We start from the raw sequence: 12,266 nt of genomic DNA on the forward strand, positions 1-12,266 counted from the left end.
GCTTTTGTCATAGCAATGAGAAAGGTAAGGAGGCTACAGAGAAAGCTCAGAGCTGGCAGGATCAACGGGGGGACCCTGCCTCAAAATAAAAATACAGAACGGGGCTGGGAATGTAGCTTGGAGTGGAGACGCTTATCTAGAATTAGTTCCAGGTTCACTCCTCATACAGGAGAAACACTTCCTCTATGTTACATAGACACATTTTCATTCTTGTCACACCGTGTTCCGGAAGTGGAAACATCATAGCCAGAATGGGCTAACACATAGGCTTTGATTGACAAACTTACCTTCAAGTCAAGTGTACATATTACATAATAATCAGTCCAGAATTAGAATGGTCAGGATTTGGGTAGTTAAAATACAAGTATTCAGTCATTTCTGATCCCTCTAAGTCCGTGTTTATGCCATATATTTTTGATCCCTGTTATATCTGCTATCCATTTTGTTTTTTATGCTCCCTTTTCTGCTTTGTGTTTAACTTTAAGTGTTTCCTTTCAGTGTTTCAGGGAGGGCAGCTCACCTTCCCCAGCCGTTAGCTCTCTGGGATTGCTGGGAACAATGCTTTCTGATGCTCCCATTGAGAATATCATTCTTATCAGCTGAAGGACTGGACTGTATGAAGATCATTTTCCTGTCTAATATTCATGCACACTATCAGAAGTTTTATTACATTTGCATGTTGTTAAGGAAGAGCAGCTTGGTGAGGAAGGAAGACTTCAGATAACTGTATAATTTCTTAACTGAGTAATTTCCCATTTTCAGGTGGCTGGTATTGGAATGATTATAGCTAGATCTGATTGGACACTCATTGAACATGTTTGTGTGGTTAGTATCTAGGGATTCAAAATATATATATTTATACTTTTATATATATATATACTTATATATACTTTATATATATATTTATACTTTTATATATATATACTTTTAAATTATATATAGTTATATATATATAATTAGTTATATATATAGTTAAATTTTATATTTATAGTTATATATATATATAATTTAAAAGTGGCTGCAGCTTAGAGGTCCACATACTAGTCAAAATGAATGCATATTTGCACAAAATCCCCACTCAATATTTGGTTTGCCAAGGAATGGAACTGTGGATGATCTGTAAGAAATTAGCTGATTATAATTTACTATGACACAGATTTTACAAGAGAGATAGGACTCAATCTGATTATTTTAAAGACTCCTCTCCTCTTACTTTAGAATAGCAGCTATAAAATAAGACTACACATTTACTTCTCTTTAAGGGTTTCTGGAAAATTCCACCATCCAAGATTAGCTCCTTGAATAGTATTTCTCAAAATGTGATCCACAGATAACCACCAGTAAGCATCATGTGAGAACGTGTGTGTGTGTGTGTGTGTGTGTGTGTGTGTGTGTGTGTGCATGTGTGCAGATTCTCAGGCTCTGCACTTACCCTACTGAGAGACTGGGTTCGAGGCTCAATCTGCTGTGTATTAGCAAACCCTTCAGGGATTCAGACACATGAGAATTTGAGGACCACCGCTCCTCTGGAACTTCTACTTCCATGAGTTTCAGTGTGGTCTCAGTTTTGTTCTTTCAAATGCTCTCTAGATGATTCTGATGTGAAGATCAATTTGAGAACCTCTGCTCTGGGAGAAAGAACCTTGCTCCAGATTCCATTTTGATGGGGAACTGTTCAGGTTGGTATAAGATTAGAGAGGCATTCATTTTAACTAGTCACACTGCCTGGAAGGTGTGTCCACATACAGGAGGGACAACATCCGTAAGCTTTAACTGAAGTGGTTAGAGCAAAACCCATTAGGGAACAATAGCTGCGCTGAGCATTCATGCTCAAGTACATCCTCTGGGGAAGCTGCCAGACACAGTGTCTAAGTCAATGGGACCAGCACTGAGGTTTGCAGGTCCAGCTCCACTGAGATCACCTGGTTCAAGTTCTAGGTGATGCTGGTGCTATTGGCTCTGGGACTTTATGTGGTGAGTTATAAAACAGAATTCTACCCTGTTTCTCCTCTCAACAATTGTTGAAAAAAAAAAGACCATAAATTTGAAAGACAGTAAGGAGGTTATAGGGATGTTTGGAGGGAGGAAATGGAAGGTAGAAATGATACAAATAGATTATGATCAAAAACTAACCAACCAAACAACAACAACAACAAAACCTTGGGTCTAACCTTGGACTTGTCCAGTGGTGCTTTATGCTTTTGATAGAGTAAAGAAAGTATCTGAGTTTCTAGCTTTGTGTGAAGTTTGGTTGTCCACAGGTTAGTTTTAGATAGTCCAGAAGACGAGGATCCACCAGGCACAGTAGGAAATAATTTGTTTGCATTTGGATGCAGAAATAGCTCAGTATGAAAAGTGTCTGCTGGACAAACATGAGGGCCTGAGTTTGAATCCCAAGCACCCATGTAAAAGCCTAGTGTGGTAGCACTATTTAATACTAGCATGGTTGGTAGGCAGGAGACAGGGGGATTCCAGGAGCTCACTGGCAGCCCAGCCCACCTAGTATATCAGTGATCTCTGGATTCAGGGGGGAGACTTCCTCAAAAACTAAGGTGGAGCATGATAGAAGACGACTCTGGTCTAACATACACACACAGAGAGAGAGAGAGAGAGAGAGAGAGAGAGAGAGAGAGAGAGAGAGAGAGAGAGAGAGAGAGGGAAAGAGAGGGAGGGAGGGAGAGGGAGAGGGAGAGACAGAGAGAGACAAATAGAGGGAGACAGAGAGAGACAGAAACAAAGATAAAGACAAGGACACAGAGAGAGACAGAGAGAGAGAGAGAGAGAGAGAGACAGAGAGACAGAGAGACAGAGAGACAGACAGGGACACACAGAGACACACAGAGAGACAGGAACACACAGATACAGAGAGACAGAGACAGGCAGAGGATGAGTTTGGATTTAGCACTTGTCAAAACCTATTACCTTAAGACAAAAAATGTTTACTGTTTCTTTCTTTCTTTCTTTCTTTCTTTTTTTTTTAAATAGGCACAGTAAATGAAGACAGAGCTTCAGTTATTTGCTGCGTCAGAAAATGCTGATTGAACTGGAGAACCTTTTAATTGATCCACTCAGAATACACTTAAATTCCTGATGCATCACTGGAAAATTGATTTGATAATAAATGTGGTGTATTGTTTAAACTAAATACACTGAAGTGTGGCATTTCAGCATTCCAGTATACTACACTGAAATATTAACTCTCAAGTTTTAAAGTAGCAAATTAAAAGAAGCTGCTTAGGTCTTACCACAGGATGTATTTCATTAACAGCTTGAGAATTTGGAGAGAGAGAAAGAGAGAGAGAGAGAGAGAGAGAGAGAGAGAGAGAGAGAGAGAGTAGAGTTTTACTTTCTACTCAGAAGAAATGCTAAATCCAATATTGATATAATTCTCTTTATGAGTAACACACATGAAAAACCCCTCTTAGATTGAATGACTCATACATTAGATCAAAGCATCTGATAAACTTTAATGGTCTCTTGATTGCATTTAGTTTTAAAATATCAAGCTATATAGAAAACAATGATCTGAATAGTGTAATTTTAATATAATGAATTCATGGATTTTATAGCTGGAAGAGATAGCAGATTTTGAACCCAGTCATTTCACCTCATAGATGAGGAAACAGCCAGAAAAGACTCAAGCCTCCTCCTAAGTCTCAGGGAGCAGACGTTCGCTCCTGATGGGCTGAGCCAAGATGGGCAGACAGACTCTGAGAGTCTGTGGTGCCCCAGGGATGAAGCTTCTCACCTTCCATGAGATGGAGGTGGAGGCAGGCCCTCTCTCCAGTACAGAGGAAACCCTTCAAAGCTCCACCTTTAAAGGCCAATGTGGAAAATCACTTTAGGAGAACTGAAACCCACATCTGTTTGGCTTTGGACCCACAAGAATTATAGAAATCACCTCTTCTTTGCTCACCAATTATGGTGATTAAATTACTATAAAAATCAAACTTGAAAGAGTGTGGTTCTACCAGACGATGGCAGGGTCACAGGACTGCTCCCCAGACCACCCCTCCCATAGTTCTAAATGGCTAGTCCCCATCTTAGAATGAATCACAGCTCCTCTTATCCAAATGCATACAAAATGTATATTTAGTAAGCAGACCAATGGGTCCTTATTGGTTTCAGTAAGTGCCATTAGTCCATACATATGACTTTTGAGGCCACATGAAATTTAGGTCCTCGGATTTTGGCACAGTCAGCTAAGACACAACAGAAAAACAGAGTAGTAGCATGCCATTATAATTTCTTTTCACTACAAGAAAGGAGCCATTAAACATTCTTCTCAGATTGTATAACAATAATTCAAGAGGGAGGAATCATTTGGCCTTGTTCTAGTTTAATGCTTAAGCATCTTTATATTCAGAGCTGGTATTCTCAGGGTTTCTAACTTGGCCATGTGTAAGAATACACTAAACACCCCATAAATGGTCTTCCGATTAGGTTGTTTGACACAAATATTTGTGTGCTTGTGGAAGATAAATAGGAATTGTATACTGTGTTGGGACTTCTACAAGTCTGTAAGAGAATAGGATTGATGTAAATATCCAGTTTTCCTCCAGTGGCCAATTTTTCACTGTCTAAAAGCTTATGGACACAGTCCAACACACATATAAATGCATATGTATTTAACTTAGGATTATTGTGGAAAAGAACTCAAGAAATGTGGGACCAGTTAACGTGAACTACATTTTATAATATTTTTGCACAAGTGTTCAAAATAAAATTTAAACACCTATAAAAGAAACTACCCATTTAATTTTCAATGACAGTGAAAAGAAATAAATGTAGTTTAGAAAATTCATAAGTCAGACAATATTGCTAAGAAAAAACACTTTTTCTTTTTATACTGTGGAGTCCTTGCTAGGACAGGGAAGAAGGGGGAGGTTTAGAGCAAGTAGAATGTTAAATATCCAAAAGTTCTTGGGATCTTGATTCATCTGCTGGGGATGGGTAGTTAATGTTTGCTGGCCTCTCTCCAGACACCATTCACAGTCAATCAAATAGTTTACTCCATTGACGACCAGTTGTACCAGCTCCACCTCTGACTTGCCAAATCATTCCAAATTAGAGATGCCAAAAGATGCTGCCTATGGCAGCAGTGTTCCCCTCCTCCAGTTCCACAGTTTTGGGGTCTTAAGTTCTTCAGGATCACTGGGAAGAGGCTGTCTTTGCCGAGCAGTAGCAGTTTGATATACACTCCTGACTGAAGTCCAGTCTTCAGGTATGATGGCTAGGTAAAGATGTGTCCCAAATGCTCAATTCACACGAGCTCCCATTCTCCATTTTGCACCAGCTACTCTACCTTTCTCAAACCCACCCTTCACATCACTACCTTTCTCCAAAGAGATAACCCATGTGTGGTCTTCCTCATTCACCCAGATCAAGAAACTCTTCTTATTGTTGAGCATCTGGTCACTCTTAGCCATTCCTACTGTGGTCAGCAATGGGATCAAACAGAAAACAGTCATCAATAAGCTGTGGCTGTTTAGCCTCTGTCATCTCACTGAGCCCACGGTATCACCCAGCCAGGTCACCCTTCCGGCCACTCAGTACATCCACCACAGCACATTCTACTTATTCTCGCTCTGCCTGAGTGCAGGCTGGAGGGAGATTGAGTCCCCTGATACTTTGTCCAGTTCTGACTCTTGACAGCAATAACATACCTTTCATCAAAGGAGCCAGACAGATTTTACTGGCATCAAGGTCAGCAGTGAGCTTCATTGTTCAAGGGTCATATCCATTATTTCCCTTTTGGATCATAGGCTCAAATGGTTCAGCAAATATCTCATACATAAGTTTCCTCATCTCCAGCCACCATGCCCACAGTCTTGATAAAGAGGTGGTCGGGTTGTCCAGACCAATCTGGATGCCCTGATCTGGTGTCCAGCCAGTGGGTGTGGTCTTGTTGCAGAGATATGCATAGACTGCTAGGTTCTGTTGACTGGCCACACAATTGTGCTTTTGGAGCTCTGGGTATTCAGTGCAGGGGGCAGTGGGAGATACAGTCTCTTCAGTTCACTGGCAGATCATGGCAGATTCTTGGAGATGAGAGAACCATCCCAGACAAAGACAGGAATGTGAGTAGGCCAGCAGGAGACAGCAGATGGGAGAAGGGGCCAGCAATGGCTTGAAGATGTGGCTACTGGATTTAGAACGGGATCTGGTTCAAGTCAGGAACTGTTGATTGCTCTGGGTGTGGGGCTGGGGTTGGGCAGGAAATGGTGTGTTTCTTCTTCTTCTTTCTTACCCTTCCCTGCAACTCAACAACCATTTTTTGACCCACCCCTACGTAAATAATCAAACAGTTCAGTTCAATGCCTAAACAGTATATTTATAGTTGAGGAAAGCTAGGGCAGACATAGGCTCCGGACTGTTCTCTGTGCTTTGTTTTAATCTAGAAGTCTTCCATTAAAGATGTGAGCACATTCCTTGCTCAGTCATCACAGAGAAGCTTCTTCCTGTGGCTGATGGGGGAACACAGAGATCTACAGCTAGATGTTCTACAGAGAATGAGAGGTCTTGGGACATTCAGCTCTAAATGGGATGTCTCTATTAAACGCTCCCCTTAGGTCTCAGGGCATCCCATGAACGAGGGGGCAGAAAGAGTATGAAAGCCAGAGAGGGTGGAGGACATCAAGACACAAGGCTCTCCAAATCAACATGGCTCAATCTCATATGGACTCACAGAGACTAAAGCAGCATGTACAGGACCTGCATAGGTCTACACCAGGTCCTCTCTGTGTGTGTATATATATATATATGTATATATGTGTGTATATATATGTACATATGTTAATTTATTATGGCTTCCAGTTTAGTGTTTTTATGGGATTCCTGAGTATGTGAATGAATGGATCTGATTCCTGTGCCTTTTCTTGGGCTCTTTTCCTTCTCTTGGTTTGTTCTATACAATATTTTTGTTTTATCTTATTATCATTTATTTTGTTTTGTTATTTAAAGTATATGAGCACAGTCTTAAGTAAAAATAAAATAGGTAAGAATCCTGATGATAGAAATTGTTAATGGTTTAAACATGCATCAAAATAACACAAACTTACAAGAAAAGAAAATGACCGGAATCATGGATTTATAGCACAACAGTATGTATCTAAATGAGAGCAGGTGAAAACGTTCATTTTCATGAGTAATCAAAAGAATTTTTACATTAAAAAATGCTTTCCCTAAGGAAAAGCCAAGTATACTGTTCTGCTAAAGAAGTACAGCAATAAAGTGACTCCTCAACCACACTCTGCTGTACTCAGAATGCAGTATGGAGATTTTGGAGTTGGACTCAATGTATTTTGAATTATGCTATGGCTAGGTATGGACTCCATAGAATCATGTGTTTGAACACACCTGTGGGGGTTAGGGAGTGGAATGTGGCGGTTTGAATATGCTTAGCCCATGAGAAGTGGCACCATTAGGAGATGTGGCCTTGGAGTGGGTATGGCCTTTTTTGGAGGAATTGTGACATTCTGGGGGTGGGCTTTGAGGTTCTTTGCTTAAACTCTGTCCAGGGCAGAGGAAACCCTTCTCCTGGATGCCTGCAGAAGACAGTCTTCTACCGGCTACCTGTGGATTGATATGTGGAACTCTCAGCTCCTCCAGCACCATGTCTGCTTGAAGGCTGCCATGCTTCCTGCCTTGATGATAATGGACTGAACCTGTAAAACTGTAAGCCAGTCCCAATTAAATGTTTTCCTTTATAAGAGTTGCATTGGTCATGGTGTCTCTTTAGAGAAATAAAACCTTAAGACAGAGATATATTTACTGGATGCTAAACTTAGGTTTACTTGTTATTTACAGTGTAAATGTGGCACGAACAGCTTCAGGCTGTTTGGTTAATACCACCTTTTTTTCTTTTAACTTTATTGTTTGATCTTAAACATGATAGTGTTGTATGAAAGGTTAATTTTTAGCATGCAAAGAGATGGATGCCAAGTGCCCTTGTTACTCCCAAACACACTGCAGTGCAGGCAGGCATTGCTCGTTCCATGACTGCTGACACACACTCATTGCTGGGCTTTAGTGGGTGATCAGGCTCCATCTTGTGAACCAACCACTGTGTTATTAAAGGGTATGGCTTGCCCCTTCTGGGCCTCTATCTTTTCTTCTGGACACAGTATCTTTCCTTTCTTGGGAATGTAGGAATAGATTGGTATTAGGGAAGGAGAAACCAGAACCTGTGCTAGATAGCAAACTTGGTGGCACTTCAATCTCAGGTTTTCTAGTCTTTGAAACTGTGAGAAACAACTTTCTACTTTTCCATAAAATTATGCAAAAGGGGTCACCCGACCACTGCATGGCAGTTTCAGAATCCCAACACAACATTTCAGACAGTAGGGCCTGGTTGGGGGCTGACCTTGTCATCTTTAGAGCTAAGTTGTGTTCATACACACTGCTTGAGCTCTATGTGGCTGGAACTTTGTGGAATTCCAAAGCCAAGGTTGGTTCCCGATGTCAGAGGCGCACTGAGGAAGAAGACAGACAGTGGTGGGACATTTAGTTACATTTCTGTGGATTTGTACCCAATAGAAGCATGGACTACCTGGTCACGGGTTAGGAAGACTTCCTTTCTAGTATTGGAAATGCGAATCATAGTGCTACTCAAGCAGTGTACCACTGATTTATAACCTGCCCAAGGACAGCTGCTCTAAGCACAGGCTATGGCCCTGCAGGTTCTGAAGTCGATTCCAAGAATGTGGGGAAGCTGGCAAGCTCTATGTCTTGGGGGACTTCTAGATATAGGTATGAGGTGAGTGTATGCTGAGACCTGTTCAGAATAAATTAGGACACAATACAGGGCATGGTATGGATTCAGGGCTCTCTCCTAAGGTAACAGGAAACCTTAGGTGAGTTTCAGTTGGGCAACGTAAGTGGATTTGCTTTGTAAAAACATGGGCCTGAAGTGTAATTTGGAGTAAGAAAGACCAGTTATGAGGCTGGTCCTTATTATGTTTCAGTATTTGAAGAAAGAATTCAGATTGAGCTTTCCAGAATGCTGAGAGCACAGAGCACAGCCACTATGGTCCTTAAACTAAAGCCACCAAGCAGTTCCACAGCATTGACTTTGTGCCAGGCTTACCAGCTCTGCATTATGCTTTGCCAGCCTCTGGCCTGTGGACTTAAGATGTTGCATTGGATTTAGATATTGCCACTTGCTTCATCTTAGAGAGGAGGAAAGTGAGGTGCCAGAAGAGGAACTGGCTCATTCAAGTTATAAAAGGTAGACCTAGACTAAAGCCAGGCAGATTGGCTCCGGTGTCTAGACTGCAGTGATTGGCATAGGAGGCAACTCCTTCTTTACAAGCTAAGTGGTCATCTCTCACTGGGCCATTTCTGAGTACCCTTTCTCATCCAGCCCCATAAGGGCCCTGCCAATTATCTCCTGCCTCTTGCAAGAATACCATCAGGACAAACCTCTTTCTATTTTGGCAACAATGGAGACATTTCTAATGTGTTGACTTGACTGGGTTATGGGGTTCTCAAATCTTTGGTTAAATATTATTTTGTGGCCTTATATGACTTATTCACTTATCCAGCTTGAGGGGCTGCACTAGACAAGGTATGCTGATGGCCTGGCAAGAGGGGAGGAGCCACTTAGGAGAAAGGAGGAGTGGCCTCTTGAGCCAATCATTACTCATTTACCAAGACTGAGGCATTTCTATTAAATCAGACTCTCTGTGGTCATGGTTTTAGAAGAGATTAACCCAAGCTGCCAGGCATGATGTGGGTGGGCCTTACCCAATGGGTGGGAGAACCTAACAGAACAAAAAACTCAGCTTCCCCTAAGCAAGAGACAACTCTACAGCAGATTGCTTCAAGACTCAGACTGGAGGATCAGCTTTCCTCAGTCTGCCATCCTCCACTGTGGAGTTTTGGATTTGCCAGTCTCCATAGTTCAGTGATACAATTTCTTATAGTCTCTCTATGTGTGTCTTCTATCTATCTATCTATCTATCTATCTATCTATCTATCTATCTATCTATCTATCTATCTATCTATCCACCTATTCTTTGATTCTTATCCATAGCCTTAACATAACTCTATTCTCCTACCATTTAGGTCAGAGTTTGTAAATATGAGGGGAATTAGCAAGCCTTGCCCATGCACTGCTTGCCTGTGGCTTTCCTCTTCCCTCTGGGTCCATCTGTATGCACATCTATCTTGTCAGGTGTTGTGAAGCTTATCTCTTCCAGACTGAAACAATCTCACCTAGAAGGAGGAAGGAAGCTTATAGGACTCAGGAAGCTAATAAAACGGACACAGCTTAGGGAGGTCCTAGGGAGAGAAGATTCACAATTTTATAAAAGCAGCCCACAACTGCAGGAAGTAGAGATACCTCAGTGGCGTTGACTACAAGCTATATGGTGCCTCTGAGTCATCACTTACGTTGGGTGGGCTTTTTGGTGATCTTGCTGTTTTGAGGTCATCCATACTTTATAAGTATCCTTTCACCTATGCTCTTTAAAGTAGCCACAGTAAACTCCTTGGCTCATCATTATTGCTTTGTATGGAATCATTTCTTTGGTCTGATATTGACATTTAGGCTGAGAGGAGCACATGTTTGTTCACAGTTCCAGGGGAAAAGTCACATAAAGCTTGGTTTAGGATTGTGCTTCTGATGTGCAATCTCTTTCCTCTGTTGGGATAGAGGTCCACCCTGACCCCTGTTTCAGGGATGATATCCTGCTGATCTTTCTTCATCTTTCCAGTTTGAGGACCTACTTGGTGCTGCCATATCCCCTTTGCTGAACTGATTGTCTTGATTTTGCCCATGTCAGAATAATTCTCATCTAGCCCTCCCCTCACAGGCTGGCTTTTCTCAGAACCTGAAGCTCTCAGCTGGGAAAAGGTCAGGTTTCTTTTGCATACTTGTAAAACTTGCTTGTCTTTGACCTTCTCACTCTGACCCCTTCCGTTACTACTTACAGAGCTGACCACACTTGGCCTCAGCATCTCTTTTCTCTTCTTGTTCCTCCTTGATGTCTTTACTTGCCTGATATGAAGTTATTGAAAATGGGTAGATCATTTAGGTGGCTTACTATAAAGAAGGAAGAAAGTAAAAGCTAGGCAACAATGGGGCTCCAAGCAATATCCAGAGAGGAATAAGAATGCTTTCTACTCAAGGAGAGTAGACTGTCCCATTGTTTTGATCTTTGAAGCTGAGTGACATTTTGGGAGGAACTTGAGATGGACCTCAGAGAATGGTGTAAAATGAAGAGTTGTGAAGAATTCTGGGAGCCTAGGGTATCGGAAGCCTGTGGGTAGAGAAGGAAGGGCAAGAAAGTAGATGAGGCTGGGGAGAATGAGGAGAATCGACTAATGCCAACATCTATCTAGGATGAGTAAATGAGCTGCTAGCTTCTAGAAGATATCCATGGGTGATACCTTTCTAAGAGTATAACACAAGGGCTGGAGAATAGCATGCTCATGCTTTTTCTGGTTGCCATTTGGTGAAGGAGCACTGGTTGAGTCACTTGGAGGAGCTGGAGGGAGTCAGATCCTGCATCTGGGACACAGGGCTGGGTGGTCCACTGGAAAATACCTAATATCTAATCCAGCCATACAGCTTCAAGAGTTTTATATAAATTTTGCTCTCTAGAGTAATTCTAATAGCAGCGTTATATACTTATAGGTATTTGTATGAGAAATTTTTAATTATAAAATTTCAAGCATAAACAAATTCTGTTTACTTGCATTTTTAAGCTCTTGCCACATCTAAACATACTCTCTTCTTTAGATTGAGTTATTGAAACATATTAAAATATCTCTTACCTCTACCTCCTGCTGTGTTCCAAAATAAAAAGATATTAAAATAGTTTTCAAGTTCACTGTTATGCTTCACAGAGAAATCTTTGATCTATTGTGCAGATCAAGACAATATTTTTCCAGTTGTCTTAAGGCTGACTTTTGACAGACTGTCTGAATTAGGGTATAGACAGTGTTCTGATGTGATATGTTTACATCTTTTTCATCTTTTTAAAAGAGCAGATATCTTAAATGAAAACATGATTTTGCTTTTGTGAAACCAGCAAGGATCACCTTAGGAAAGTTTAAGAAGACAATTCAGAGGACCTACTGTCTGCCTGTCCCTTGGCTGGCTTCAGAGGACCTACTGTCTGCCTGTCCCTTGGCTGGCTTCGCTTCAGGTAGGCAGGTGCTGCTTCTATCATATGCTTTGTTTTGTGATGCTAGTGGGACCTATTTTATTTTATTTTCTAAAACACCACCACCACCACCACCACCATCACCACCACCAC

General features: G+C 41.4%; 1 pseudogene; it reads right to left on the reverse strand.

Annotated features, from left to right (window-relative positions):
* Window positions 1–4,844: 4,844 nt before the first annotated feature.
* The window catches only part of LOC116099853, a 12,293-nt pseudogene continuing 4,871 nt past the window's right edge, over window positions 4,845–12,266 (reverse strand).

The sequence above is a fragment of the Mastomys coucha genome, unplaced genomic scaffold (assembly GCF_008632895.1).
Source record: "Mastomys coucha isolate ucsf_1 unplaced genomic scaffold, UCSF_Mcou_1 pScaffold20, whole genome shotgun sequence".
NCBI classification, from domain to species: domain Eukaryota; kingdom Metazoa; phylum Chordata; class Mammalia; order Rodentia; family Muridae; genus Mastomys; species Mastomys coucha.